Raw genomic sequence first — 27,332 nt, 5'->3', positions numbered from 1 at the left:
ATAATTGATACACAATTCAACTCGCACAATTTCCTAGTCAGATAGTATATTATGTACTTGTATACATAATTTCTGAAAAGCACTGTGTACTCTATATATGTGGGTGGGTGAAATTTCTGAGATGAAGATTACAAACCATCATGTTTGTTAGATGGCTGCATTTAGCTACATCCAAAATAAATTGTACAAAAGTAGCAACATGTGTCTTTTAAGTTTATTTTTCTTTCATTTTTATTTTCATTGAATAGTAATTTTTACTCTTGTAAGGAAACAGGAAATACTAGAATGACTCACAAAATTTGAAATGCAGGTTTATTTGTAAAATCATTTTGAAGCTTTTCAGTGAAAGGAACCTAATCTCATCACAGCAGAGCTATAATTATTGCCTATTCTGAGGCACGTTAAGAGAGAAACTTTTCCAATGCTTTTTCCTTTTTTTAAAAATCCCATTTATATCCCACCCTTCTCCGAAGACTCAGGGCGGCTTACAATTTAAAGCACAAATCAATGAGCTTAGCAATAGCCTTCATTCTATGTATATGCCTGCTGATGAGTTGTTTATTTTTGTTTCATGTACTGCATGTCTGTTTGAAAATTGATTAATAAAAACTATTTTCTGACTTCAAAGAAGGAGACGAGGAGGAAGAGAACTATGGAGATTAGTAATGAAAATAAATATTCTGTTTTGGTTGGCTCACTATGTCTACTAGCTGAGGATTTCTGGGACTTTTTTGAATTCTGGGAATTGAACTCCATATTTCTTAAATTTTCCAAGTTCGAGAAATGCTGCCTTTTTAGCCCATTCCAACAAGGGCAGTTTGATTTTAAGAGTACAGTATATACAGCTAAAATAAGAACTTGGTAACGGTGCTCAGATTCATATGAGCAGGCATTTCCTGTGTTTACGCACTATTCATTCAAAATGTGCTTAAAGGGAAACAAATCGGCCTTAATGTTACATGCTGAGAGGCACACAGGCGACCGTTACCGCAGCTGCGCTGTAAAAGATCAGGCGACCACTAGATGGCGGTCACCAGGAGTAACGAAATCCGGATCTTTGCAGCTGAGGCGCGCAAGGTCAGACCCCCCAATTGCAAGAGAGCGATCGGGCTGGCCGAAGAGCGGCCCTGAGGGCAGAGAAGCGGTAGGCGGCGCAAGCGCTGAAGAACGGGAGACGGAGGAGGAGGAGGAGCCTGGGTGGATTATGGCGTCATAGTCGCCTGGGTATATGCGCGTTAGGGAGCCCGGGTTGCTGCAGTAGCACAAGCTACTCTAGGGTGCGAAGAAGAGCCACATCCGATAGGAAGGTGAGGTTGCAGCCGCAGCTGTTCGGACCCAAAGGGCCACGAGCCAGTCCAGCATGTTGCGCAAGGCTTGCTGAGGAAGCTGCGGCTCCCTTAGTCCGAGCGGGCGCGAGGTAAGACGGGCGCCCTTGCAAACGCTACTGGTTGCCTCCCGCGCTCTCGGTTGCAAAAGCTGCTTCCCTGGGCGGGGGGGGGGAGTGAAAACTCTGCAGCAAGAGCCCCAGCCAAAGAGGGTGGGGAGCGGCAGGGAGGGAAGGAGGGCTAACGGCGGCTTGGCGCTGCGTCCTCTCCCTCGCCTGCTTTGGCGAGGAGCTGTCAAATAAACAGGAAGGGGGGGGGGGTCCGTGCTGCCCCGCTTGTGCTCAGAAGGGGCAGCTTTTTACTCCATTGTTCGGTTTTGTTTGGTCAACTGGGGGGGGGGGGAAAGCCGGCACGTGACGGGTTATGCTTTGCCTCGGCCCGCCGACGTCGTGGGGAGGACATATTTAACAACCACGGATGTGCCTGCCTCGTAGTACCGGTTGGAGGGATGCTGATGTCTTTCTCTGGCGTTGGTGTGATCCGAGCGCTGCATTTGTCTGATGCAAACTGGAGGGCGTGCATCGGCCAGAAATAATGAGGACGAAGAGATGATTGTATATTAGTAGGTTCAGGGGTTTTTTTTTCTAGGACAGCCAGGGTTATGTTTTGCGGAATGGGCTCCCGGGAGCTCTTGCCCCTGGGCCAGGCTTTTTCTTCATTAATCTGGTTTCTTGGCATGTGAACGGCCTTTTACTTAGATTATTACATTATAGGTTCCTGATTTGTCCTGTGAATTGATAATGAGATCTTTAAAGGGGATCAGCTTGATAACTTCCCAAGATAACCCTAAGTTTTATGATAAAATATATTTGTTAAAACTACTCAGTTTCTTGTAGAGTGCTAGTGACCCAGGAGCTGTTACAAAGACTGGCTTAATTTTAGGCTTGGGTTTCTAATTTAAAACAATTGCCCACACTTTTCACCATGCCTCAGCAACAAGACCCGTAGTGTTGCTGTCCTCACCTCTGGCCAATCTCAAATGAGGAGGCGCTGCTGCCAGAACAGCTCCTTCTCTCTTACTGGGGTCTGCTGGGGGTTGGGGTTATCTAAAGTCTTTCTTGAATTGTTTATTTTTGACCCTTGATCTGACTTTCTTTAAGTAACTTCAAAGTTCCAGCTGATTTATAATATCTCATCCTATCTTGCTTGGTCTGGTGCTTGATGTTAATTTCATTTATCAGTTTCAGATGTTTCTGCTTCTTAAGATTGCAGTATTTCAGTTTGTCAATGGACATATCAATCTCCCAATAGATCTGCATTTGATCTTAATTATATTGATATTGCTGTGTTTGAATTTAAGGAAAAAAGAGAAAATAGCTGTGTAAGGGAGGTGTCTAGTTTCTTTGGCAGCCAAGCATAAATGGAACTGCAGGCACAGAGCCCAGTAGTTTGATGGGAGAGGATGGGTTTACAGCAGATCAGCTTGTTCATCTGGAACCCAGCAGTTCGCTGACTGCTGGAGGCCCATCCTCCAAGTGCCATAGATTATCCATGTGAAAAGTCTTTGCAGTTGCTAGGAAGATGCTTCCATTCTTCAGAAGCACTTAACTTATCCTGCCTTAGCAATGGGTTGGCCACAAGATGGAGGTTATAGTAATGGGGGCAGATTGATAGTGCAGCAAACAACAGGCAGCTGAACTTTTGTCATACATGGAGAAGACCCCTTGAAATCAGTGGGGGATAAAAAGCTCAATTTCAGTTGATTTGGTGGGTCTAAATATGCCTTACTTGGACTTTGACCATGTATCATTAAAAAGAATGCTATTTTTTTTGCTGGAAAATAGAATACAAATACTATTGCTTTAAAAACAATGTTAGCCAAACTTTTAATGAAACCATCCTGCAGTAGTTTTGGATAGATTTCCTGAGGTATTTGCAATTTATCTTTTTAAATTTTATTTTGTTAAAGACACATCTATACAAACACACATACATAAATAGTAATTATGTAAAATAATACAACTATTGATGACATAACTATACAAGAAGTTACTCACTGCTACAGTATGCCACTTGTTCATGATTATCCAAAAAACTGAGAGTTGGATATTTTCAGCTTCTTGCTTAATATGAACCAGAAACCTAGATAGTATTGAAGAAAAAATATTTAATATTTCTGCTCAGCCTCTCCTGTTTGATTACATTTTCAGCTAAGGCTATATTCCATAGTCTCTGGATGTTTAAATATCCTGCTTCATTCTTCATAAATAAGCTACAGTATAGCTTGACAGGAAATAATAGCTCCTTATTTGATGGTTCTATATGCAAAGCATTACAGTATATGGTGATAATAGAGTCAATATGATGGAAGGGGATATCTCTTTCTGAATAAACTAGACAGACAGATAGATAGATAGATAGATAGATAGATAGATAGATAGATAGATAGATCCTTTTTAAATGAATGAACTTTGCCACCATATATGAAAGTAAGCAACAACTGTCACAGTTTTTCCTAAGACATAAATTATATTTTTTATAGATCTATAACAATCTCACTGCCCCGAGTCCCTCGGGAGAAGGGCGGTATATAAAAACAAATAAATAAATAAATAAATAAATAAATAAACAATCTCACTGAGAAGAAGGGAGAACACTAACTATGAATTATCTTGAGATATATTCCTTAATTTGGAAGATATAGATTTAGCGGGTGTTGATGAAATATACAGTCAACTTTTCCAAATAGTTCATCAATAGGTTCCAATATTATTCTCCCAAATCTTTTTTTAAAGTCGTACAAATGCTAGGAATTTGTATACTTATAGATCTTTGAAACCAAAACTTTTGCATTTTTATCATATCGTAAAATTAGTTTCTGTGTAATCATCATCTTCTTTACCTCTGATTTGACCCTGAAGCTAGAAATAAAATTATTCATGTTATTATGTAAACCATTAAAATTAGCTTGTTTTAGATCTTTAATTACCGTAACTGCTTCCCTGTTTGGGATTGTCCTTTACTATACAGACCCCTTAATCAGTAGAGACCTGCTAAATCAGGGGTGTCAAACTCAATTTCATTGAGGGCCGCATCAGCATTGTGGTTGCCCTCAAAGGGCCGGGTGGGTATGGCCAGGGTGGGAGTGGCCTACTGGGTGGGCGTGGCTAGAGTGCATATGGCCTGCTGGGTGGGCGTGGCCAGCTCTACATCGTTCGCATCAAGGGTGCCTATGGGGGCCTGGGCAGGAGCGGGACAGATCTGAGGGTCTCTGGCAGAAGGAGGGTCTCTGGGCCAGGGCCAAGGCAGTGGGGGCTGTTCCCTCACTGTTTCCAGGATGGCTTCGCGGGCCACATGAAACCACTTCGTGGGCCGGATCTGGCCCCCGGGCCTTGTGTTTGACATGTCTGTGCTAAATCATTTGCCTAGTTTAGCTTTAAATTTAACAGTGACAGTGTTTTTGCAAGTTCTGCATGACATTTCTTAAGTCACAATTATGCTCACCATTTTTCTACCATTTTAAAAGGCCATTTTAAATTAGGCACAGATAGGCTCCTTATGCTTATAGATAGCAGACTAATAGCTATGTTTTTTTGCCTACATACATATGATTTTTCTTTCACTGTACTTTACCATTATTTTCTGGGATGTCATTTGATAATTCCTGGAATTGCTGTCTCAATCTAAGGAAGATATTCATTTTAATTGCAGGTCTTTTCCCAACCAGAAGTATTGTAATCTATATTACTTATCTCTCACCCTGATAGAAATAAATCCTAATAAAATTAGTTGTGTTTATTCTAAAAGTCTTTTTTTCCAGTTCCAAGACTGCTACTCACATTCTTTAATCCTAGTATGTAAAGAGTTTATTTATGCATCATGTGTTTTCTCCTATTTATGGTGAACATAATATAGTTGGATTCTGTGCAAAATGCAAACATGGTAGTATATGTCTGCTTTTAAAAACTATTAATCTTATTCCCTTGTAGCTGGTATCAGCTTCACAAGGAGATGCTTTATACAGTAGAAATACTATTTGTGAAATCCCAAATAAAGCAATTCCTGCCTGCTGCTCTTACCTTAAGTGTTAAATTCTCTGCCATTGTTTTTTCTGTTGACTCATCAATGTCGAAAACATTAAGATAACATTTCTAACAAAAGTCTTGAATTAATTTAGAACTACTCCAAAAGATGAGAAAATTAACTTTTTGCTACTATTAGCACTGGAATATAATCTGTGGTCTCTTTGAAATAAACCATTTCTAGAAAAAAATGGAAATAGGTCCATTTTTTATGGATTATAAAATAATTGTAGTGGTCCTGAAAGATTCCTTGATACCCGAAGTGGTAAAAGACAAAGTAAAGAAGAGGAAGATCCTGAAAGAAATACATCAGGAAAAAGGAATATAATATCTTCTAATTGCAAATATACGTTCAGAATAAAATAAAACAAACATATGTTTAATATCTTATTTATGTGTGTTTTTGTATGGTCTGAGTAGACTTAGCAGTAATGTACTCCTATAACTCGAAATATGTAAGTGTAGTATATATGTGCTTTAGCTGTCAGAACTATAGGTGAAAGGCATTTAAGGATGCCAATTACCATGATACAAGTTTGCCTGTCTGTTTTTATAGGAAGTCTTAGCTTCCCTCAGCCAAGTCATGCATTCTAGTGCCTATGCTGGACAGGCCTATGATGCACAAAAGAAGTGGCAATTATCCTAATTGGAGTAACTGAGGAAGTATTGCCATGTTACCTGCTGCCCCAGACTATGCAAATATCTCTTCCAGAGAATATATTTTGTAAATGAATTTATATGATTGCTTTCTAGGAGAGAGCATGATATATTTGCTTTGCTATTGCCTTCTGCCATTCATTGAGCAGAAGCAAACATATTCATGCATGTGGAAAACTAGTACTATGTCACAGTTGTGATGCTTACTAGGGTTTTGTGCCATTTTTTGTACAGGGAACTGGAGCACTGGGAAGGAATATTTGCTTCTCTATACAGAAATATGTTTTTCATTGTCTGAATTAAACCAGACTGTGTCTGTTGTTGTAACTGTTGAGTCTGAAGAATTATGTATAATTTGGTTTAGTTATGAAGTGGGATAAAAACATTTGGCATAAGAGCTTCTAACCAGAAGTTTAACAGTTTGGCTCTGCTTTTCCCTAATATAGTAGCTTTATAATAGCAAAGTGCTATTATTTTCCATTTCCTTCTGCTCTTGTGAGCAAAAGATTAAAAACAAGGAAAGTATAATATTTTACATTGAGAATTTGTCATGTGAAAGATAATACAAAGTGTTTTAATAATAAAGAACAATCAAATGATAAAATTATTTCTTAAAGTAATATTTTATTTTCACATGTTCTAGTTCATCCTGGAAACACTGTTTATGGTAACATTGGCACTTCTGCAGTGAAACACTTGTTGCAACATTTGTGAGAACATTTATGGTGGTATTCAGTTCACAAACATGCTCTGATTTGGATTCTAGACCTCTTTACAAGTAGTCCTTGACATCTGACCAAAACGGGGACTAGAATGCTAAGCAAGGTGGTTGATAGTCAAGATGGATTTTACAACCTTTTTGTCATGATTGCTAAATGAATCACTGCAGTTAAGTGAATCACGCAGTCATTAAGCAATTTCAATTTCCCCCATTAATTTTGCTTCTTGGGAGGAAACAGTGATTGTGTGACCCAAGGACATGGCAATCATTGTAAATACATGCTGGTCTCCAAGCACCTGAATTTTGAACACATGACCATGGAGATGCTGCTACTCATTAAGTGTGAAGACTGGTCATAAGTCACATTTTTCAGTGTTGTTGTAACTTCAATGGTCACTAAACAAATAGCTGTAAATTGAGGACTACCTGTAACTCCTTTCTTTCAAATGAGTATGTACTGGGTCATAGCAATTACTCCCCCCAAATTTAGTATTCTTGTACAAGTCAACAAGGTGTATTTCAAGGAAGTTTGTTTGAACACTGTGTGTCTGAATGGGCAATCACATTACCCTGAATAGTTCTAGAGATGTTGACTTCTATTGGTGATGCTGCTTGTCTGTTTAATCAATGCTAACTGTAGAGTGAAGACATTATTCCTGTTTTAAACAATGAACTTTCAATTAATTGTTAATTTTGATGGCCAGGAACTATTCACAAAACAGAAGGTAAAAGATTATTTGAATCTCAGCAGAAGTATGAAGTGTCTGTTCTGTGGTTTCCTAATTATTTTGAAAAATTGTTTTCTGGTTGGGAAATCAGGCTGATGCATTTAGTAAATGTTGTCTAACTATGAGACATTAAATTTTTATTACTTTAGTGATGATCTCTCTGGGTAGATTAGTAGAAAACAAGATTGTGCAATTCTGCAGCAAGTTATGATAATTGTCTTATTTTTGTGCAGTTTTAGTTCAAGCTAGACAACTTGTGACCTTTTGGGTCATCATTTCAGAGATACTTTCTTACCAGATTCCTCAATGCTTTCAATAGTGGCAGAGCTTCTAATGTACTTAAAAGTTTAAAGTTCTTAAAAATTCAGAGATATCAGAGGTGTATCTGTCTTGAAACTAGTCCATGTTGAACTGTATAGCACAGTCAAACGTCAGAGGTGATCACAAGAAATGTTTTATGACATTTTGTATCAGCATGTCTTAAAATATTTTATAAAATTTGCTAAATTTCAATTCCACGAGAGTCATGGGTCAGATTTTGGGTGCATTCTGTAAGTTAGCTATTTTTAGATGCCTTTGTTGAAAAAGTTTTGGCTTATGATAATACCATTTCCCTCAGTTAAAGGTTACAGAACCAAGAATTGCAATACTACATAGATATCTTCTTCCACTTTTCATACCCATGCCTGTTACTTAATTGCTATTGCCATTATATTTGCTGTTTTGTAAGAAATTATAACTAGATTATAAATTTGACTCTATAGTTTCTGGAATGCCCTTAGTTAAGGCAAAAATGTAAATGCCTCCTTCCTTCCTTCCTTCCCACTCTTTCCAGTGGAAAAGAACAGTGGGCGTTTTCTAGCTTGGATGTTGCTGAAGTATCCTAGATATTTCATATTTATGTGCCCACACCTCTATTAAATATCTTTAAAAATCAGGTGGGCAAGTTCATATTGTATAATACCCCATCTTCAAACCATCTTTTCAATTTTAGCAGAGCAAGCAGTAACAGTATGATGAATTTAGGCCCCAGATTTAATGTACTCACTGGTGAGATGATATATATTGTTCTTTGGAAATGTGAGTCATTTGGGAAAAATAACAAGTCAAGCTCTTTTAAGTATGTACATGTATGTCCCTTTGACTTTCCCCTTATTAGAATGTGGTTTCAAATAGAGGGGAAAAAGATACTTTGGGGGAAATATTCCCATCAGTTTTGGTTTGTTCTCAGCCCAGAAATTGATCAACATGTCAGAGGATATTTATAAATATTTATAAATATGTTCATGATGTCACTGGAAGTAAATAAACCAAATCATTTAGTATGTCTCAGCCTTCCTCCACTGCTGAATATTTGCATAAGAGGGTGGGGACTCTCAGCTACAAGTTATCCACATCCTTAAGTGTATGTGCGTATGGGAGTTGAGTAGGAGGTGAAATATACGCTTTAGGCCAGGGCATTTGCTAACTTCCTTCTCTTGACTCAGACATTAGTTCATCAAAGCCTGCATTACAACAAAGATAAGCAGTTATTTTATGCAAAAATTATCTGGTTCTTTTTTGAGATTCCAGGACTTGAATCTCAGAACTTCTTGCACAGAAAACATACATTTGCTCAGCTAATAGGTGTTGTTTCTGACATGTGTAGAATATATGAATTTTTTACTTCCTTTTAATAAACACAGATATTTCTTCCATGTTTTTGAAATGAATGGTGGCTAAGGTACTGTTGCATATTTAATAAATCATATTCATTGGTTATTATAGTAGTCTGGAGTAATGGAGATGATAGTATTTCAAAAAAATATTTTTCTGGGGTCTCTAAAACATTATTTTAAGCAATATAGACACAAAGGTCCTTAAATTATTTCATTGTGACTTCCAAGTTTATTTTGTTTCTAGATTAATAAAAAAACCCAAAGTTGAAGCAAATATTTTTAAAACATAGTGTGACGCAAAAAATTCTGGATAAATTGTTTCCTTTTTAAGATTAATCAACTAAATGAATTAGTGCTTATTTTAAACTCTGTCATTCTTGAATAAGTTGCATATGCTTGAGAAATTATGAGAATTATTCTTTTGGCTAAAATAAGAGTTCATTTCCCGGACACATCTCACTGAGCTTACAAATGTGACATGGACCAGGTTTACTCTTTCACCTTACATAATATTGCTGGATTTCTGCCCCTAGCCCTGTAGGAAAATTTAAAGGATTCAAGATTGTAGAAGAATCTTCTCTTCAAGAAGAGAAGTAGAAGAAGTTCCATTCTACATTTAATCTGAAATTGGGGTGGTGGTGGTTTTCGCAGAATTTTTGTAGATATGACTAATAGATTTTTCTAGGCCTCTGTACCATGAATTAATTAATTTTTTCCCTTAAAAATCCATTTAACTCATTTTCTTCCTCATGGGAACTTGATTTGTAATTTTTTTCTGCCTTTAATTTTGTTGTATAGTTTCTGATGCTTGTGTTGCATTTAGGAATGTTGAATTTAATTGAATATCTTAAAAACAGCAATGGTTTCTGCAGAGGAACACCTGTTTCATAAAGATTTTGAAATTACATAAACATGTAATTTTTAAAAGCTTTTCATAGTTTCCCTTCTGTCATTGATGAGTAATGTTAAGAGTCATGAAATAAGAATTTAGGTCCTTTTGTGGATTAGTTAGGAACTAGTTAAAACAGGAAGCAAAAGTTAAAATAAACAATGTATAAAATTAACATAATAGAGAGAATCATTTCTTCAAGTAGTTAAATGTCAAATATAATTACTGTATGTATCAAGTGATATGCCCTGAAGTAAAAATCCCATACTTCCAGAATAATTGATTAGCATCTGAATTGGCACAGTCTAATTAGAAAGTTCTGTATATATTGGCTTGTTTATATATTTTGTTATTAGAAGGTTATGAAAATAATAACTATTATTATTTCCTATTATGTTTTCATGTACTTTTTCATATGGCATTCAGCCGTATCAGGAGCTTTCTACTTACGGTAGTTCTGGTTGTCTCTTTATTAACTCATGGAGAAAGATGAACTTGAAGAAAGAGAATTTGGGGCTTCTGGAGAAGGAGACAGCTGAGAATTATAAAATGATGAGGTCTCGATAAATTCCCCACTTCTCCAGAATAATTTGGGACTGTTAAGTGAAGTGGTTAATAAGACTGTTAGAATAAAACAGAACCTTTAATTTAGGGAGCTGGCTGCCTCAAGGTATGGTTTAAAAGGTGGCTTTTATAGCTATTGGACCTTCTTTACAAATGAGGGCTATGACAGAAACCTAAATTTAGTATGTGTCCTCACTGCAAGTTCTGGAAGAGTAGAGATGAATCAGATGGGTCAATTGCTTTGATGTTGGCCTTGGGGAATTTGCAGAAGATGAACTAACCTAGAAGAGCTATTCCTGCGAGACATTACCATGGTGACATAAATTAGTTCTGCAGTATAACTATTAAGCTACATCTGGAAAACAGATTTTTTTTTCATATAAAGCCTCCTCTCAACTACTAAAATGTTTAAAAGTTTCAGAAGTTCTTGGCAGTTCCATCTTGTGAACAGCTCATTTGCTTAACTCACCAACCAGTCCTTAGGATATCACTCCCTGCCTACAATTTTGGGGAAATGAATTAATATAATTACTTGAAATGCATGAACAGTCATTAAACTATCCAATGAAATAGGTCTAAAAAGCAAAACTTGCCTTACTGATTGGATTCTTAGTCCATTCATTCAAATGGATGACTTCTGATAAGGTCAACTCTACATTTCTTCACCTTGAGAGGAGGGAACAAGCAAGCTCAGTGAAAAGATCACTCAACTCTGAGAGGAGACTTGAAAATGAAAAACTCAGAATGCCCCTATCTTGGTATTCTGCAAAATAAGATGGAATGGAAGAAAACCTGGTTTTCAAGTTACTTCATTCCTATCATGCCTGACTCTTGACCTTGCCTGCCAGCCTCTGAATGACTAACAGACAAGATCTGACATTGCCTTTGAAGAGTGCTACCATCTACCATGGCTTTTGTGAGGGTGGCAGGTTTTGCTGCATTAGCCTTCCCAATTTTGATGTGATTGCTGAGCTTTTTAAAAATGAACTAGTAGTCAGTAAGACTAGCAGAGTAAGGTGATGCATACCAAATGCTGAAGTTCTGAACTATAATGGCATTTGATCTGATTCACAATATTTTTCTTTTCTACTTCCCATTTTATTTTTCCATTAAGAGAAAGTTGGAACTAAATTATGCTGTCAGCAAGATACTTTGTGGAAACTGAACAAAACAGAGCAAAATGTGGAATAGTGGGAGAAGTCAGACAAAGAAAGATCAAGTTGGAGAATGGGCTTGATCAGTCTAGGAGGTTACAGAGGAAAACATTCCAGGAAAAAGTCCCACTAATGCATCCTCTCTGGAAGAGGTAGTTGGGTGTGGTATTGAATGCTGCAAATACTCCATTCTTATCTCCTCCTGGACGCATACCTCCAGTCCTATCATGTGCTTCCCAATTCACACGTAGCAATAGAAATAGCTTTTAGACTTATATACTGCTTCATAGTACTTTATAGCCCTCTCTAAGTGGTTTACAGAGCCAGCATGTTGCCCCCAACAATCTGGGTCCTCATTTTACCAACCTCAGAAGCATGGAAGGCTGAGTCAACCTTGAGCTGGTCAGGTTCGAACTCCTGGCAGTGGAATGTAGAGTTGGCCTACAGTACTGCATTCTAACCACTGCACCATCATGACTCCTATCCACATATCCACAAACATAAAATGCAATCCAAGGAGAGAGCATAAAACACATGTGCACACCCGCCTTGAAGAGGCAATCATATAGTCACTCAAATAACATGTATGCACATTCCCTAATTACTACCTGGGAATAAAGTCCACATGTATACACAGAGATAGTACCGTAATATGAAAGGGCACTTTGCATTTTCATTTTTTAAAAGATGAGTCATTGCTGGTGTTTGTTTTTTGAGTGGAAGAAAAATATATCCTTTGGGGAGAAAATGATTAACAATAATTTCATTCTTGGATAAAGAGATGAGTGTAGTAGATTGATTCAGGTATATGCTTAACCCACCTTCTTTGCTTGAACTTGAAACATGTTTTCTCCTCTGCAAAATAGCCACTTTATAAAAGAGTAGATATCTTTAGAGAAAACGAATGGTTTCCAAAGAGAATACCAATCGTTTTATAAATATGACTTGTAAGTGACAAGATCAAATCTGTTTATTACATTGGGAATTCAGCCTCTATACAAGAATTCTTCCTCTTCTGCTTCCTGCTAGCTACATCCCTTTACATTATTATGTGGGTTTGCTAGACTGCATGAAGTAGAAGAAAATTTCCAACCTGAAGCAGATGCATTGAGTTTCAGGCATCTGTAGGTGACTCTTAACTGCCAGCATACTTTTTATCCCTGCAGTAGTGATAATACATGAAGCAAGTATTGGCCTAATATTCTGGATCTACTGTCTATGAGTCATACATTAGTCACCTGTTAGAAAATATATGTAAATATGTATAGTTGTATGCAGTATTCAATATAGTTTAAAGTTTGTAGAGTCAAAATTTAGGAATTTAAAATTTAAAAACAGCAATTATCACAAATGAACAGATAAATAATACAACACAATAAATTAGACCAGTAAAATTTCATCTAATAGTTCAAGTACCTGCCAGAAAAAAAAAGTGAAATGGAAAAGAAAAAAAAGTAGGGGTCCATATAAACAAGGCACTTTCTTGTATTCTATTTTCCTTGTTGAGACACAAAGAGAAATCTCAGTAGCATAGAAAACATAGCTTTTATTGACCAATCCAAGGAAGCATGCAGCATACAAATACAATAAGTAAATCTCTAACCCTCAGCATTTTCTCTATTATTCATCATGCCTCTTTACTTCTGTTGAATTTGAATCCCTTTGACTTCCAGATCTAAATCCATGAAAAGCTTTTAGTGATGATTTCTAGTATTTGGAATTGTATCTGAAAACAGATTGGCAATTAGTGCCATTTCAGAAGAATTAACATGATGTGCTGACTAAGCACTCATTGATGGCTTTACAGCTGGTATCTGGCAACTCTCAATGCAATCGCAAGTAGAATAGACAGCTATAAGCCCATCTGGATGTAAGTAAGAAATGCATATCTGTTAACCTACTCTTTTTTTATTCCCTTTTTTCAGTTTGCATTACTGTACCTCCTACTTCCTCATTTGTTTATAAAATGTATATTACTGCCCATCTCATGAAGGTGACTTTGGGCAATGAAAGCTTTTGAAAATCTTTAATCTTTATTTTGGTGCTCTAGTTTAGTTTTCTTGAATAGAAGTATTTCAGTTGCTCTTGCTCCAAAAAACCTGTATTGATGGTGATGATGGGGATTATGGAATTAGGGTCCAACCAACATAGAGATCACCAGTGAAGAGAAAGTTTAGTTTAGATATGAATGGCTGGCTAACTTCCAATTTACCTAATTAAATTGCCCTTCAGTGTATATTTGATGATATAACATCTATGACAGCAGCCCCATCCAGCAGGAGCCCCTCCGTCCCTCAGCTCTTCAGCCTGTGAAGCTCGCGAGCCCAGAGGGGAAGGAGAGCAAACACAGCAGCAGCAGCAGCAGCCTCGAGGAGGCCGGGTATCCCCTCAAGGAAGCAGGGTTGGGATGCATGGTCTCAGTGCCCTGGGAGCTCGAAGGGCAGGCTGGGTGCTTGCCCTCCATTGCCCAGGGCTCTGGGCAGCCTGCGCTGCCATCTGGGGGTCCTCCACATGGCCTGAGGGACGGCGAGGCTCCTCTGGTGGACAAGCTTTTGGCACTCACCCTTGTCTTGCCTTCCTTCTCTGGAGACCTCCATATTCCCCCCTCCCTGCCTTGCCTGCCCCCCTCCACACACATAGGTGCCCCTCAACATGAAAGACGTCAAGCCGGCCACGTTGAGCTGGCCACACCCACCCAGCCACACCCACCTAGTTGGCTGTTACTACCCAGCCACACCTACCCAGTCACACTCATCTGGCCTTTTGAGGGCAACCATAATGTTGATGCGGCCCTCAATGAAATTGAGTTTGACACTCCTGATCTATGTTGTGTGAAGGGAAATACTGTCTGGATAGAGGAAGAGTGTTGGTGGATGTTCTGTATGCAAAAGTGACTTTGGTCTTTCATTTCCTTCATTGTCTGCTATTGGGCTCAATCCTTTCCTCTGCTCTAGTGATTTTTTTGGGAACAGCACTTTAGCTTCTCCTATATTAATGAATGGCTGCCTGCCCTTTACATCATTGGCAACCAATTTTTGTGACTATAAGAAAAGGCAGCTAAAGTTATCAAACTAGTTAGAGAAGTTTAACTTGATCAGCAATTAGCTGTTGGATGCCAATATCAATGTTCAGCAAATATCTGAATAGATAAATAAATAATGTAGTTTTGCAGATATATATGAAAGTCAAGGACAGAAAGTCCTGTTGTTTTAGCAGGACAAGAGATTCTGCTAAAGATCTTGGTTAAAAGAGATAAAAGGCTGACAGGGCTGGTTTTTATCAGTAAGAGGAGTTTCGCATTTTTGAATGTTGATCTGCAAAACAGACTGTGCTCAGTTTGTATGCTTGGAAATAACCTCTCTCTTCCTCCCTTCCCCTCCCTCCCGGTCAAATATTATCAGACACTTTTGAATTGATTTCAAAGAAAGTCAGATTAGCACTAGTTTACAAAATTGGGACTCTCTTGATGTTTGGATCATAGGCAATATACTGCTAAGAATGATTTAAATGCCTGTTACAAAAGCTTCTGAAGTCTCCTTTCTAGAAAGTAAGATGGCTTCTATAAATTCCAGGTATGTCATTAAAATTGCTGGACAGTATGCTTCTAAATCTGGTTTGTTATATTTCCTAATACTCCTGTTCCTTTTATTATAATTTTTCATTATTTGAATGATACACTGCTTTGAATGTAGTCATGGTTCGCAAGCCTGCATCTGTTGCTTTGAGGTTATGTGGCACCACCTACTCAACATAATGCCAAAAACGAAATACATTATTTTGGAGTGTCTTTAAGAAGTTAAGCTATTTTTGTTACAGTTTTGGTTTATTGGGTTACCTTTTCTTCTACTGATTGCTTTTCTAGTTTCTTTCCTCTGTGTAATGGCTACATTAACTTGTGATAGGTTCCCAGGCTTCTAAGTCTCTACATCTTGTCACCTTTACTCCTCTTAATGTGAAATCTTAATGTGAAACCCAGTACTTACCCATAGGAATTGCTCAATAATAGGATGAGCTTCCTTAAGGTAAGAGTAAGAACACCTGGGATGCCATGTTACAGTTATATAGATAATTGCAAATACTTCTGAAGATTCTATTCTAGAATATGTGATTCTATTCTATTCTACAAATTCTACCTGTGTCTTTAAAACTACTAAACTTCATGCTTCTAAATTTAGAAAGCTGGTGGCTTTTGGTTTCATTGTATCATAGGTTTTCTTCTTATTATGCTCCTAGATGTATTTTTGTCCATCTTTAAGCATATTAAAAACTTCTTGAAAACACCAGGTGTCTGAATGTTGCATATTTGACTTAAAAAATGAATATAAATAGTTGCATCTTATAATTTTCCCTGCAAGTCTTTCAAAATAAATTCTGCCCAAATATTTTTAAGTTTCTTTGGTAACAAATTAGAATTAATGTTCTCTAGAGATATATGTAAGGTGGCTCAGTGGGTTAGGACGCTGAGCTTGTCGATAAATGGTCAGCAGTTTGGCGGGTTGAATCCCAAGTGCCGCGTAACAGAGTGAGCCCCTGTTACTCATCCCAGCTTCTGCCAACCTAGCAGTTCGAAATCACGTAAAAAATGCAAGTAGAAAAATAGGGACCACTACGGTGGGAACGTAACAGCGTTCCGTGTGCCTTTGGCATCTAGTCATGCCGGCCACATGACCACGGAGACATCCTCGGACAAGTGCTGGCTCTTCGGCTTTCAAAAGGAGATGAGCACTGGCCCCTAGAGTTGGAAACGACTAGCACGCATGTGCGGGGGAATCTTAGATATATATATATGAATTCATAGTATCTGAATTACAAATAAAATGTATGGATGGTATACTATATAGTAAAGTGGCAGCACGTGGTCAGCATGGGCTTATTTTATTTTCGTTGTTTTTCAATAAAAAAAATAGAATACAGTTTGCGTTAAATATAACCAACAAAAAGAACTGGAACCTGAACAACATTGACATTGACAAAATCACCACCAGTCAGTTGCGAAAAGCAGTTTTACTTGGAACAGCTTACATCTTGCAACAGTACTTTTTAATGCCATCAGACGAACAATACCTGCCTATCTTAGATCCCTGGGAAGGAATCACTAGGTGGATAAAAATGCCAAATTCAGTCTAAACATCTGATTTTCTATGCGATGAACCATAATAATAACGTGATTGTGCCACCAAGAAGAAATTCACTTGTAATAATGATTATATGAATAACAATAGACACTGGCATTATTAACAGAAAATATGGCATTATTTTAAGTTAACAAAGGAGAGGTAAATATAAACTGCACAATAACTGTCTATATCTAAAATAGGTGTCTTTGTCATTTAAAATCAGGCCACAACATCACGCTTCAAGTAGAAACTTAACAATTTGAGGGAAGGAGAGGTTCTGCGCTTTTGTGGCTTCTGTTACAATAGTTCTTGATTGCAGCAAATAATTTGGATTTTTTTTAATGAAGGTTATGCAAGAAAAGCATAATTCTACTATTTCATACCTGTCCCGTAATAATGAAAAGAGAAGGAGGAAATTTGCTTAAGTCATTAGTGAGCCATATAAGTATAACCTAGTTTTAATATTTGTCCTAAATTTGGGATTGAGGCTAAATTAATTCAGTATGAGACAATTGATGCTATGGAGGGAAGACTACAAATAGTGATTCTTTTTATTCCTACAATTTCTTACTGTATATAAATGAGTACAAAAATATAACGATTAATTAATTTCAGTTTGAAGAAAATCTAAAAAAATTAGAGGCAGAAATATGTAATATCATGTGAAGAAAGGGGGCAAGATCGATTGTGGTGCCTGTTTTTGGAACAACACTCCCTCAGGATCAGAAAAGCCCAGTACTGCAATCCTTGGGGTGTACCTCCACTAAGGATGATGTTTATGCTATTTAAATGATAATATTTTTCTTGCTTGATAAGGTAATCTTTTAGTGAGTGATTTTAAAATACTTTTTTTAATCCACTTGTAAGCCACCCAGAACACTAGCAAGCATGTGGCTCTCAAAATTTCAGAAATAAATAAAATGTGCTGTATTTTCTCTTTTGAAACCCAGGCATTTGTGTTCATCCTGTTGAGAGCTCAGAACATTCCCCCTCCCCCTCAGAAATGTCATAAAATATAGTTTTATATTAAGATGCGTTGCTAGACAATAGTTTAGGTGACTGAAAAAGAAGGCGGAATCATAAATAGTTTTGTTTTAAAACTTGTAGCAATGACATATAAAAAGAGAACCATTTTTAGTGGAATATGCTTTATTTTTTATTGAATCTCTACCCTATATAGTTCTTATTCCTTTGTTGTGAGCTTTCCAGTAACTTCTATAGTATTTGCACTTAGGATTCATCTCCAGAAAGGTAGCTTCTGTGAGAATTTGCATATTACTTGGCTTTGTTTTTTTACTTTGGGACAATGTATAACACTTTTAAAATTTTGATTTAATAATTCTGGGATATAGGTATGCATTTAAAGATGTATATTCTTGGATAGTTTTATTTTCTAAAATTATTCATTTTTAGTGCAATTTAAATAATAAGCTACCAGGCTAGGGTGATCTTTCTTGTGTGTTAAAATAAGCAGCTGATTCTAAGCTGAATTTCTGAATAGTTATTAAAATCTGTAGAATTTGGATATATGAAGCAATGCAGTGACTCTGTATCCCATTTGCAGTCAGAGTAACATTTCTGTAAGGTGTGCTGCATTTGTCTTTTGACCTGGCCTAGTTTTTGCGAAATCTCCCAAAAGGTGTAAAGTCAATTTAAGTTTGATTGTCAAATTTAATTTGGTTTTTTTTATTTTTTGAAGAAATGTAGGTCAGTATATTTTTCTTTTAAAACTACTGTCTGCTTTTGAAGATAAAGACATGGATATCATTCTGTTAAGTCACTGAGGTTATTGATTAGGATCCATAGATCATATTATCCTAGATTGGGTTGGCTAGTGCAGGCTAGGAATAACAGCAATGAAACACTCCCCCTTAGGCAACATGTTGTGGAAGACCTGGGTATACGTAGGTACTTGTGTCATCATCTGTAAGACACAGAAGAAAATCCTGATGTATGATAGATATGTCATTAATTAAGAGTTTCTTATGGTCATTAAAAGAAAAAGGTTGTGGAATTTTTGAAGGGGTGTTTTTCTTGTTATATGCCTTTCAAGCTTTGTAGTAAAACGAATGTCCTGAAATTTATTGTTCAACTGTTCTAGATTGCCTGGCTCTTGTCACAAATAGATTGCAATAATTTTTTGCAGAAAAAGCACATGAATGTTGGCTTGCTTCTGACAGCTGCAGTTTCTTTTTAATTATCAGGAACAGCTCTGAATAAAAGGCTCTTTTAAGGGCTGAAGTTGATGAGAACCAGCAGTTCTCAGGTTGGACTTAATTGGAATGGGAATATTGTGCAGGTGTTCCCAGTCTAGGCCAGACCTGTTTCCATGGTCTCAGAAAAGTGGGAGAAAAGGGCTTAGAGTAGGGGTATCCAACTTTGGCAACGTTTTAAGACTAGTGGACTTCAGCTCCCAGAATTCCCCAGTCAGCCATGCTAGACATACCTGGTCTAGAATTTAAATTGTGAAGCAGCTACAATACTGGCTTTGATTTCTGTGTTCTGCAGTAGGTATGCCTTCTCCATTTGTAAAGCTTCTATATTGTCTGCAATGAAGTATCTGACCATAGGGCATCAGTGAGTTTATGCAGCAACCAGGTTCCTAAATATGGCTGCACAATCAAGGTTTATTGCTTATGCTGGACATAAAATCTGATAACTTGCAAGTACAGACTTAATAAGATGAAAGAGTAATAATAGAATAAAAAGAACTCCCATTGTATATTTATAGAAAATTATCTTTAAGTGACATGTTAAGATTATGTCAGACTGTGTACAAAATCTATGTATGAAATGAGATATGAATACTAAGTTAAGACATTTATTTTGTGTTATTTTGTTTTGATGTAAAAGATTCTTTCATAGTTTGGGCCTAGTTAATACATTTTTATAATGAAAAAGTATGGCTTCTCCCTCTCTCTCTCTCCCCCCCCTCTCTCTCCCTCTCTCTCTTTCTGTAATGAAAATTATTTGACTTGGTAAAGCCATTGTATGAATTGTTTGATTTAGTGAGTATTATATGAGCCATTTTCAGTCCTTTTTTCTGGATATGCATATCTTTGAAAGTATGTAACCCAAATCTTAGCTTTCCTGGAAAAAGTCTCCATCTGTCATCAGTGGCATGTGAAAATGTACAACATACCATTCATTGGTTTAAATGTCACAGAAATTCTCAGTAGAAAATGTATATCAGAAATCTCCAAAGAGCTAAATCATGTTCTACAGTAGAAGAACTGATAAGAAAGATTCTGATAAATTCACTGCTGTTATGGATTGGCCAACAGTTTACAAGAAATCAAGTTCCCATGCACTCATACTTCATGAGAACCCACAACATCATCTCACACTGCAAAAAGACTAAGGTGCCTTGGTTAGCATTTTACACAATAAATATATTCACATGCAAGGATTTAGAATTTAGATTCTTCATTTTATATATAATTTTATACAACATGCCAATGAACGAGTCTAATACTGAAATGCAAGTTAGTTTTACAGAAAACAGTGCAGCAAAACCATGAATAAATAGAACATTGAACAAATGCATAATTCTAAAATATATGATTTTAGAATTATGTTTTAAGACAAGACAATAGTGTGTAATTAGCATATCACTCCCCTTCATAGATTAGTGCCTTGTCATGGCGAAGGGGCTTGCATAATTCAATGAAGCTATGAGCTATGCCGCGCAGGGCCACCCAAGACAGAAAGGTCATAGCAGAGAGTTCTGACAAAATGTGATCCACTGGAGAAGGAAATGGCAACCCACTCCAGTATCTTTGCCATGAAAACCCTATGGACAGTACCAAAAGGCAATACAATATGACGCTGGAAGATGAGCCCCTCAGGTCGGAAGGCGTCCAATATGCTACTGGGGAAGAGCAGAGGGCTAGTACTAGTAGCGCCAGAAAGAATGAAGCGACTGGGCCAAAGCTGAAAGGACACTCAGCTGTGGATGTATCTGGTGGTGAAAAGAAAGTCCGATGCTGAAAAGAATTTTTCTCCATAGGAACCTGGAATGTAAGATCCATGAATCAAGGCAAGCTGGATGTGGTCAAACAAGAGATGACAAGACTGAACATCGACATCTTAGGTATCAGTGAACTAAAATGGACAGGAATGGGTGAATTTAATTCAGATGACCATCAGATATACTACTGCGGGCAAGAATCCCTCAGAAGAAATAGAGTAGCCTTCATAGTCAATAAAAGAGTAGGAAAAGCAATACTGGGATACAATCCCCAAAATGACAGAATGATCTCAGTTCAAATCCAGCGCAAACCATTCAATATCACAGTAGTTCAAATCTATGCCCCAACCACCAGTGCTGAAGAGGATGAAATTGACCGGTTCTATGAAGCCCTACAGCACCTTATACAACTAATACCCAAAACTGATGTCCTTATCATCATGGGGGGTTGGAATGCTAAAGTAGGAAACCAAAAGATAACTGGAATAACAGGCAAGTTTGGCCTTGGAGTACAAAATGAAGAGGGCACAGTCTGATCAAATTTTGTCAAGAGAATACGATGGTCATAGCAAACACTCTTTTCCAGCAACCCAAGAGACGGCTCTACACATGGACATCACCAGACGGTCAACACAGAAATCAGATTGACTATGTGCTCTGCAGCCAAAGATCAACAGGATCTGTGAGCTCAATGAGTGGGCAATGATCATGTGGTAGTCCATGATCTGAGGTGGTTCAATATTTCAGTCTACTATCAAAGGCTCAACTGAAATATTTAGCGCCCCAGCAATCCATACTTAAGCATACTGTGACATTTCATTAGATCCAGAGGCAGCTGTGAATAGGAGGAGATTAGAAGACTCCTTGGCTGATCGGAAAGCCAGAGAACGTATAAAAACTGTGAGGCGGGCGTCGTCTTGTAGCAGAATACATGGAGGAATTCCAAGCTCTGGCTAGCCGTCTCAACTGGCTGGAAGAAGTCCTTGTGGGTCATTTTAAAGACAGACTAAATGATGATGTGTACTATGTCTGCATCCCCCGGGGAGATCCTGACCGGCTCCATGACTGGTACAACTTAGCTGAAGAAGCTGAAATTGATCAGGCCTGGAGACAACGACACCTGGGAAGGCCCTGGGGACAATCTCCGGTGGAGGAAGCCTGGGAGCCACCAAAGCAAACTTCCACCACTCCGAGACTATCGGGCTGTTTCAAATGCAGAAAGGAAGGACACCGTGCAGCTGAATGTCTCTCAGACCCCAGTGCAGAAACCTGACCAAGTTGCAGGGGGTAAGCCTGGGAAAATCCCACCCAAGCCGAAGGAAACGGCCATGAAAAGCGTGGAGGTTGTCAAGGTCCTAACTGCATCAAAGTGTATAGGAGGAACTCCAGCCCAGACCGGGGAGCCCTCAGAGTCATCAGAAGACAGCTTGGAGGACAAACCCCTGGTAAGTGGACCCATCGTGCCCCTCACCAGAACTGTAGAACTGTTTAGGGATGCTGGAAAAGGTCGTATTAAGAGCCCTCATAGACTTCGGCTGCACTCACTGCCTCATAAGCCCAACCCTGGTGGGAAATTTAGGAATCCTGATGAGGAGGCTGAAGAAGCTGATTTTGTTTGGCCAGTCAGATGGGTTCATTGGAAGGGGGTCCCTGCCACCCTCGCCATGCAGCCCATCCAGCTCACTATAGGGAAACATGTAGAGACTCATCTTCGTGGTGACCCCTGAAATGGAATGCTCACTTATACTAGGCATGGCGTGGCTAATGAAATGAAATCCAAGAGTAGATTGGAGGACTGGAGAGTTAAGGTTCCCGAAAGGGAACTTTGTCAAAAAGGGAGCAGCTCAGAAAAAGGTGGAAAAAGGTCCGGAAAGCAGAGCAGCGGTGAGTGATGGGGACTTGGAAAGCATGCCAGAAGAGTATCGGGATTTAGCTGAAGTGTTCAGCGAAGAGACGAATTCCCCCCCTCACACAAACACCCCGGCCCACAGACTGTGCTATTGAAATATTGCCAGGGGCGAAACTACCTAAACCAAAACTGTATTCCATGACCACTCGGGAGTTGGAGGAATTACAAAAATTCATAGAAAAGAATTTGGTGAGGGGGTTTATCCAATCAGCAAAACCAAAAACTGCAGCCCCCATGTGGATTATAGATCCCTCAACAGTGAGTGAGAGCAACCTCTACCCACTCCCTTTGATGAAGGACATGTTGGCACATTTGGTCAAAGGAAAGATCTTCTCAAAACTGGACTTGAGGGAGGCTTATTACCAAATCATAATTAAGGAGGGAGATGAGAGGAAAACAGCGTTCAATAGTCCCTTAGGCTGTTTTCAATTTAGAGTTCTGCCATTCGGACAACAAGGGGCACCCACAGTGTTCATGCAACTAATAAACGAAGTGCTCCAGAAAGATCTTTATAAGGGGGTGCTTGTCTACTTGTATGATATCCTGATATTCACAGAGACTAAGGAGGATCATGTCAAATTGGTCAGAGCAGTGGTACATAAGTTACAGGCAGCCTGCTTGTATGCCAAACTGAGTTTCACAAAGACAGAAACGATTACCTGGGTCATCATATCTCTTTGAATAGCATAGAGATTGACCTCGAAAAGGTCCAGGGGGTGTTAGAGTGGGCCCTGCCCTGCACCCAGAGACAGCTGCAAATCTTCCTTGGCTTTGCAGATTTTTACTGCCAGTTCATCCCCTCTTTCACTCAAATTACACTGCCCATTACAAATCTGTTGAAGACTAAAGGGGAGGGGAAGCCGCAGCTCAATCAACCTTTAAAATGGACTGTGGAATGTCAAACCACTTTTTTTTATTCCATTTATATCCCGCCCTTCTCCGAAGACTCAGGGCGGCTTACAAGCTTAGCAGTAGCCTTCATTCTATGTATATGCCTGCTTATTAGGGCTTTCACACACTCCCTATTTTCAGCAGAGCCAGTCCTAAATCACCTGGACCCAGAAAAACCTTTCATTATTCATTATTCTTTCCTGTGGGTTCTGTCATTCTCCTGGGGGGAGGGGGGAACTATGGGAACTACAAGGTGTTTTCTTCACTTTGCTTCAGCCACTACAATGAATCCTCTCTGCTTCCTCTATCTGCTTGCTCTTTGAACTGTTTCCCCTTGATAACAACCTGAGGGTGAGAAAGGAGTGTTCTTCCGGCCATCTGCCTTATCTCTCTGCAGAAGACTAGCTGTGAAGACCTAACAACAACTTCACAGCCTTGGGAACAGCGCCTTATCAACCCCGTTCCCACAGCAGATTCAACACCTGGGGATTGGCCCATTTGAACTAATTGGATGGAATATTGGGGTGTATTTGCTTTTTGCTAACCCCTCAGATCCTGCCTTCTATGCCTGCTGTCAACTTCTAATAAAAGATCCTTTTGGGATGAAATTGTTCCAAGAGTCCTGTTTTTTTGGGAGGAGGTTTTGAAGCAGGTCCTTACATCAACTAACACACTAAATTGGCACTAGAAAAGAATCAACAGAATTCAAGGGCGGCTGGACTTGGATCTCTTGTGGCAACACAAGGACTCTAAACTGATGACACATTTAACTCTGCCCCCCCACACCATCTGCTCTTCTACAACTATCTCTGGTTTTCTTCCCACAGAACATTAAAAAAATCTATGGTGTGTCCTGCTTGATGAGCAGTAACAGATTTTAGTTATAACAGAAAACTTTAAGTTATAACAGAGATGCACTATTTCAACTGATCCCCAAAGGCTGGCCTTTACATTGATGTTGAGGTCCCCAAGCACCAAAAAGCAAGGATTTGTCAGCATCAAATACAAGGCCAGTTCTGCTAACTCATATAAGGATGTTACTGGGCAGTGCAGTGGCTGGAAATCTTCATCATGTGTTCGTTCTGTTTGAGAAACATATGCTAGTTTTCTGTGATCGCTTGCTTTTGGGGCCTGGAAAGAGAAATGAAAACTTTTGCACTGATAGCAACATCTTCCCTTTGGTTTCTTTCATGTCTCTGCTCCAGAACATGGAAACATGGAAAACATTTTTGAGAATCTGGGCTCAAATGACAATGTCTACTCAATGCTCCATTGTATGCATACAACTGTATTGAAACCATGGCATCCCATCAAGTGGTGTAGAAGACTCACTACTGGAGATGGTAAACATAGCAGACAAAGCACACAATTGTGTTAAAGCTGCCTTGGTGACAATGGTGGTAGTAATATTATTGCAGGCATCAGAATATTGGATCACTGGGCATCATATTTCAAAATAGCAAATGTGATAGACCAAATGGAAGAACTGAGTACCTTATGTCATCAGCAGCTCCAATATTCCTTTCTCCAACAAATTACTTTTCTCCATTATTATTTTTTTCAAGTTGTTGTTTCACACTTCACATTGTTTCAACAGTAGACTTTTCTCTTTCCATTTTCATGTTAAGTTTTGCTGGCATTTGTCTTTCCACACTTTAGAATACTCATTTTCCCTTTTCTACACTTTTGTCTTCTCTGTGTCTCAACTCCTCAAAAGCCCACAACCAAAGTCCAAAACACTCTTTCTATTCCTTTGATAATATTGTCCATCAGACTCCTCTAATACAATCGCTTTGTTTTTGCTCTTCCATCATCCTTTGTTTCCAACACTTTCCATTTCTGACTCCTTTTCCTTTGACTTTCTAGACTTCTTTTTCCATATATCCAGTGTAAATTCAGTTATTCATTTTTTTTACTAATCCTAAGACATTAACTGAAGAAAATTCTGTTGGAAGCTCAAAAAACCCCACCCCATCCCAGATATAAACATATACTACTACTACCATGTGTGTGTTTCCTCTCATGTATATGCATCATTGTGAATCATCATTTCATTGTTTCTGAGTATTTATTGTAGGCGTTTTTTTAACATATAGTCTTTTCCAATTCTTAGAGAAGCAGAGTTATTACTCAGATTGAATATCTTCATTGTATTAGTTTTAATATTCACAGAAATTCATTGTTTCATCATTGCTCTGTGACATTTAAACCATCAATAATATATTACCACACTTTTTTCATCCATTTCTTTCTTGAAAGAAAAAACATCACTGTAATTTTTAATAGTAGAAGATATGAAAGACAGAAATAATTGCAGAGTTGAGGAATTGTATAACCAGAAGAGGCCATCTAATCCAACTTTCTAGACAGTGAAGCAGGCCATCCTAAGTAGAAGAATCAGTCTATGTTAAATACGTCTAGTGATGGAGAATGCTACCTTCTTCAGTAAAAGGTTTTATCTGCTTTTATCATCTTTCATTTTTTCAGAATTTTCCTCCTTGTTTCCTAAGGCGCAGTTTCTTCAATGTATTCTCATAAAACTTAATTTCCAATTCCTTGAACATCTTGATTGTTTTTCTCTGCATTATTCCAGTTTTCTCAGAATCTATCTTTAAATATACCCAGAACTGAACAGTGTACTAAAAATGAGGTCTGTCCATGCAGTGTATAATGTATCTGTTGCTTCCTATTACTTGTAAATTAGATTTCTCTTGAAGCAGCTTAAAATTGCATTTGCTTTTTAGCAGCCATGCTGACTCATATTCAATTTGGGATTAGTTATTGTTCCAAGAGCTTCCTACTTTCATTTTTCACCCACCCTATTCCTGTACAAAATTTACTTTCTTAAGTCAAGGCCTTTGCATTTGTGTTGATACATTTTATGCTGTTACTTTCAGTTCAACTTAGACTTGTTTATTTTTGTCTTCTAGAGTAGTGGTAGTCCTTGACTTACAACAATTCGTTTAGTGACCATTTGAAGTTAAAAGTGATGTATGACTGTTTTTCAGACTTATGGCCATAGCAGGATCCTCATGGTCATATGATCAAAATTTGGACGCTTGGCAACTGACTCATATTTATGATGCTTGCAGTGCACCTTTTGTGACGACCTGACAAGCAAATTCAACGGGGAAGCCAGATTCACTTAACAATGTGTTACTAACTTATCAACTGCAACAATTCATTTAACTGTGGCAAGAAAGGTTGTAAAATGGGGGAAAACTCCTTAACAATGGTCTTGCTTAGCAACAGAAATTTGGGGCTCAATTATGGTTGTAAGTTGAGGACTACCTGTATTGGCTATCTTAATTTGATGTCATCTGCAAATTGAATTTCTTCTGTTACTAAGTCATTAATAAAAATGTGGAAGAGTGTTGGGTCCTTTGGCATTCTGCTTGATGCCTTTCTTCATTTTGATGAGCTATTGATGAATAGTCTGGTTTTTAAGAATGTTTTTTAAATCAGCTCTGGATCCTAAGACATGGACTAGTAACCTGGCCATTGCTGTTTAATGGAAACTTGCATTAAATAATGAAAGCACATCCTAATGTCTATTGTATGCAGAATGTGTAGAAATTCTCAATATAATAATTTAGAATTTAAGAATCCTATTTCAACATTAAAATGTAAAAGTAAAGGTTCCCCCGCACATGCGTGCTAGTCGTTT

General features: G+C 38.2%; 1 protein-coding gene across 5 annotated transcripts in view; it reads left to right on the top strand.

Annotated features, from left to right (window-relative positions):
- The first annotated feature begins 1,204 nt into the window (after positions 1-1,204).
- Positions 1,205-27,332, top strand: part of INPP4A (inositol polyphosphate-4-phosphatase type I A) — a 127,354-nt gene continuing 101,226 nt past the window's right edge. For 4 of the 5 annotated variants that reach the window (XM_083362477.1, XM_083362474.1, XM_083362476.1 and 1 more), the window contains exon 1: positions 1,237-1,417. The gene's annotated coding sequence lies outside the window, so the exon portion shown is untranslated. Of the gene's footprint in view, positions 1,418-27,332 lie in introns of all 5 variants that reach the window. The other variant, XM_083362475.1, reaches the window with a different exon arrangement.

Source organism: Vipera ursinii (assembly GCF_947247035.1).
Source record: "Vipera ursinii genome assembly, chromosome: 4".
NCBI lineage: Eukaryota > Metazoa > Chordata > Lepidosauria > Squamata > Viperidae > Vipera > Vipera ursinii.
This window is presented reverse-complemented; position numbering and strand designations above follow the sequence as displayed.